Source organism: Myotis davidii, unplaced genomic scaffold (assembly GCF_000327345.1).
Source record: "Myotis davidii unplaced genomic scaffold, ASM32734v1 scaffold1105, whole genome shotgun sequence".
Lineage (NCBI taxonomy): Eukaryota > Metazoa > Chordata > Mammalia > Chiroptera > Vespertilionidae > Myotis > Myotis davidii.
In genome coordinates, this window is record NW_006296063.1 from 8,371 (window position 1) to 13,703 (window position 5,333).

Sequence of the window (5,333 nt, forward strand, 5' to 3'; positions counted from 1 at the left end):
TTAGGCCCTTATAGGATATAACATTGGCAAATATGTTCTCCCATGCAGTGGGCTTTCTTGTTGTTTGGTTGGTGGTTTATTTTGCTGTGCAGAAGCTCTTTATTTTGATATAGTCCCATTTGTTTATTTTCTCCTTAGTTTCCATTGCCCTGGGAGCTGTATCGGTAAAGATATTACTATGACATATGTCTGATATTTTGCCGACTATGGATTCTTTTAAGTTTTTTTATGGTTTCCCTTCTTATGTTTAAGTCCTTTATCCATTTTTAGTTTGTTTTGTGTATGGTTTAAGTTGGTGGTCTAGTTTTAATTTTTTGCATGTATCTGTCCAATTTTCCCAAAGCCATTTATTGAAGAGACTGTCTTGACCTCATTGTATACCCTTGCCTCCTTTGTCAAATATTAATTGAGCATAATGGCTTGGGTTGATTTCTGGGTTCTCTGTTTTGTTCCATTGGTCTATATGTCTGTTTTTGTGCCAGTACCAGGCAGTTTTGAGAACCAGAAAAGACCCTTTTCAATTAAGAAAGAGAAAATCAAGGAAGTGGAAGAAAGCAAAGAGGAACAACAATGAATTTTTTTTCAGTACTTCTTTCATTTAATAGGAAAAAATGTGGATTCTTTTAGGGGAAAAAAACACACCCCTAAAGTATTCTCATAGTTGCCTCAGGAGTAGATCTTAATCCTTCCACATAGAGAGATGACTTCATATCTGCAGGCCATTTGGACTAAACCCAGTCTGATTCCATTACTCCTTTCTTCTCCAGTTCTTCTTGTGGCTTTTCATAGATTTTTTTTTTGGAGATTTTGAGTGGCCCCTGTGTCTGTGACTAAGGGGATCTATGAGGTCTTGCCTTCTTGCTCTGATGCCTCTCTCAGTGGTGAGGGGAGGGGCTCCTCCTCTTGGGAAACCTACTCAGCCTGCCAGACTACCTCTTACTTCTCCTGTAGCACAGTGTGGGAGAGCGACGGGGCTTGTCCAAGTGGTGATCAGGTGATGGTACCCTCTATAACCGGACAACCAACAGGTCCGGGCTGCTTATCACTACTTCAGCCAATTCAGCAGAGACAGGGTTGAATCATCCACAAAAATTTGCTCCGCCTCTCCTAATAAGCTAGCTGCTTGTGTTGGCTTGAAGGACAAAGATTACGTGGGAAAGTAAGAATTACAGGCATGGAAAAGTAGGCATGATATCATCATTACAGGTTACAAGTCATGCAGGCTGGGGTGGGTGTCACAGAGGGCAGGTGCCTCTGGGCGCCTTCTTGCGCTCAGGGACCAGATAATAGACAATAGGAGCTGAGGGTGGTAAAGAGCGGGTACCTCCAGGACTAGACTGTTTCCGCTATGAGCTTGTAAATCTTTCCATAATGATAGGCAGTTCTCGGGAAAGGAGGATAGACTGCATTCCGATGTTAGCGCCTGTGTCCCAGGGTGTACAACTCTCAGCCAGGTTAGAATGTGCTTTCTCTAATCAGAACAGCACCATCATGGTTAACAGAGCATGATTAATATTTCTTATAATTGTAGCTGGTCCCCAATATTCTATTTCTGCCCCCTGACACCTCTGCAACTTCTCATCCTTTTCACTCATGTCTCATCCATGTTCTGTTCTAGAGCACTAACCCGAGGCGCCAATTGGTCAGTTTCCTCTAGCACATAGCATTTCTGTAGCTGGGGCAGAATGATATCATAGACTTTCTCACTGTGGAGTAATTCATCAATGAATTAGTCTACCTGCATCAGTTCAAACTCCTCATTTTGGTTCTGGCTCTTAATTTTCCTATAGTCATTGTACAGAGGCTCCAAGAACTTATAGTAATCAATTGCAGTGCCTGTCAGCGTCATGTAAAGTGCTCCCAACATGCAGACGTACTTGAAGTCTTCATTTTTTTATAAACTCAACAATGATATCCTTCTCCAGTTGAATCTGCAGCAACTTCAAAGTCAAACACAGAAAGGGAGCTGGCCTTAGGTTGCCACCGTAGATGCCACCCATAAACCTTAACTCTATTGCTTTATCGATTACCAGTTAAGCCATCAGTCCAAAGCAGTCTTCTTTCCAGTACTTGGACTCATAGATTCAAGTCCAAATTATCTTCTCTAACAGATATTGAGGGCTGGTGCTGTGGATGCTGTCTGCATCCTTCACTGTGCAGTTCAACATTTTTTGAACCTGGTTCCACTTTAGGCATTCACGGATGTGCCCTGACTGGGGATCAGACCACAACCTCTGTGTATCTAAATGACTCTCTAGTCCACAGAGCTACCAAGCCAAGTCCAGATGAATTGATTTTGTAAATTTCCTGGTCCCCATTTATCTCATCTCAAAGGCACATACTCTGCTCCTCCCCCCACTCCCACCAAGACCCCACCCCCAAGATATGTCATGGTGAAATCCACTACCTACTGAGCTGCCACCAACGTTTCCCACCCGCCACAAGCTTGTTGTCTTTGTGCAGAGCCAGATTTCTCTTAAACTTTTATGTGGTCGAATTTATCATTCATTCACAGCAATGAACATTTACTGAGCACTTACTATGTGCCAGGCACTGTACTAAATCTCTTTATATGAATTATCAGGAAATAGTCCTCATATTGTGTGAGGTACATTCTTGCATTCCATTATGCACCGTAACGTAAAAGAAAAACCAACATACAATCAAACCTGTAAATAATTTTTGTGAGTTTATCTGAGCCAAACTGTCAACAATTGCCAGGAAGCAGAATCTCAACGTATTGAGATAGTGCTCCAGAGAATGGTGGGTTTTTCCATCTATTTTTATAAATTACCATCAAAGGAGGAGACATAGGTGAAATCCATTGGTGATAGATTACGGAGGTGGGAGAAAGGAAAACAGGGAAACCTTTGAGATTGGTTAAAAAGTAAAATGATGGACACATGCTTCTTTTACAAAGGTGGACATAGAATAGTTAACAGTCAAATTAACACAGTAACAATAACAATGAGGGAATTTGTGGTCTGCACCGTAGTGCCATTTGTTGTGCCCTGAGGAGTCCAGAAAAAAAGAAGTTACAAAAATACAATATGCTCAGTAATGATCACAGTTGATCTTTGTCAGGGAAGGTACTGTCCTAGGACATGACTACCCACTATAAACTGCTTTTGAATTAAAAAGTTTAATTTCAGACCATCCTTTGTGGTTACTTTAGGTCTATGAGTTTGCAGGTCTTTGCTGAGTTAAGTTAGCATGTGGCCCCTTTTTGTCCAGAGTGTCAACAATAAAAATAAGAGGGGGGGGGAATCAATTTGAGATCATTGCAAATCCATGTGACTAGTTATTACAGTGCTTCAGAACCAGTTAAGCACTCTGGGAGAGATTATACAGAAAAGAAGACCCTTTGAGTATAAAATTGAGGCAGTTTTTATGCAAAAATATTCACTGAGCCTTTCAGAGACTAAATACCTCTTCTTTGCGAAATTATTTCCCGTCCATTATCTCATTCAATCATCACAGCAGTCCATGAGGGACGAAGGGTAGAGGTGATTATCCTCATTTGGGAGATGAGCAGATTGCAGCTGTTTCTGCCAAAGAAATAGGGAAAAAAGAGTGTGGCAGGGATGGACCTAGAACCCAGGGCTTTGTGGATGAACAGGGGCCACATGCTAACCTGACAAGCTCAGGGAAGGTGTGCATGGCAGTCTTGCAAACTCTAAGACCTCAAGTAAACACAAGGATGGTCTGAAATTAAACTTTAACTAAAAGCAGTTGTGGTGAGTAGTCACCTCCTAGGCCCGGTATCTTCCCTGACAAGGTCAATCTTTACCTTAACTGAGCCTATGATCTTTTTGCATCTAGGACAGTGATGGTGAACCTATGACATGCATGTCAGAGGTGATACGCGAACTCATTTTTTTGGTTGATTTTTCTTTGTTAAATGGCATTTAAATATATAAAATAAATGTCAAAAATATAAATCTTTGTTTTACTATGGTTGCAAATATCAAAAAATTTCTATATGTGACATGGCACCAGAGTTACGTTAAGGTTTTTCAAAATGCTGACACACCGAGCTCAAAAGGTTCGCCTCACTGATCTAGGATAACATATCATCAAAATGTCAGGGTAACTTGTAACTTTTTCCTGGACCCCTCAGGGCACAACCAAATGCTCTGGGCACCAGGACAGATACCACAAATCCCTTCATTAATATTGTTATCTTGTTAATTGTTGACTGTTAACTATCCTGTACCCACCTAAGTAAAAGAAGTATGTGTCTATCTTTTACTTTTTATCCATTCCCAGGGTTTTCCCTGCTTTGCTTTCTCCCGCCGTGCATGGCAGTCTTGCAAACTCTAAGACCTCAAGTAAACACAAGGATGGTCTGAAATTAAACTTTAACTAAAAGCAGTTGTGGTGAGTAGTCACCTCCTAGGCCCGGTATCTTCCCTGACAAGGTCAATCTTTACCTGGAAAACTGTCATTCTCCAGAGCATTATCCTAATCCACTGAGATTCTGCTTCCTGGCAATTGTCGACAGTTTGGCTCTTAAACTCACAGAATTCTTTACAGGTTTGAATGTTTTTACATTAACAGCTTGCATCTCCAAACCATTAGGTTTTCTGCCTAACTCAGGAGTCTGCTCTGAGCTACCCTATTCAGATGTGAGATGAGAAAGCCATGCTTGGTTTCTGATGGGAAACATTGGGATCAAGGTGCTGGAAGCTAGTCTTGGGTGGTGGGGAGGAAGAGGGCACTCTGCCCTAGTACAACCCCCAACCCCCATCGATTGTGCCCCTATCACAGGGGAGGCTCTGTGCTCACACTTTACCACCAGCAGGAGTGCATATCACTCTCATATCATTATTCTAGAAGTAGGGAGTCTCTATTATTCTGCTCATTTCAAAAATGAGAATGCAGAAGCACAGAGAGGTTCAGTATCCTGCCCAACGTCACACAGCTAGTAAGTCTGAGGTGATTTGAACCAAGCTAGTCTGATTCCAGAAGATCTTCTTTATTCCATTGCCTTCTATCTAGGCCTTTTTTGTTCTGATGAATCCATAGCAAAGAAGCTAACTGCTTCTGTTTTCAATTCTATCATTTGAGATGGACCATTATTCCCACCCAACCAATGGTTGTTGGGAAATTGCTTCTTTAATCAGTCTAACTAACATACCTGGGCAGCCCCAGTCCAGTCCTCTGTTCTTCCCCAAAGCTGTCTTTCATAATATCCTAAGCAGGGCATTCTGCTTTTGTTCATAGAGATTTGGGGATGGGATTGTTGCATTTAATCACCTTCTTCTCGACTCACTTTGCAGAGTGCCTAGTTCCCTAATAAATAAGAAAGTTGGGTTGTCTTTAGTTCTTCC

At 41.6% G+C, this 5,333-nt stretch overlaps 1 pseudogene; it reads right to left on the bottom strand.

Moving 5' to 3' along the window:
* Window positions 1-748: 748 nt before the first annotated feature.
* LOC102755490 lies at window positions 749-2,168 on the bottom strand (annotated as a pseudogene).
* Between the last annotated feature and the right edge of the window lie 3,165 nt (window positions 2,169-5,333).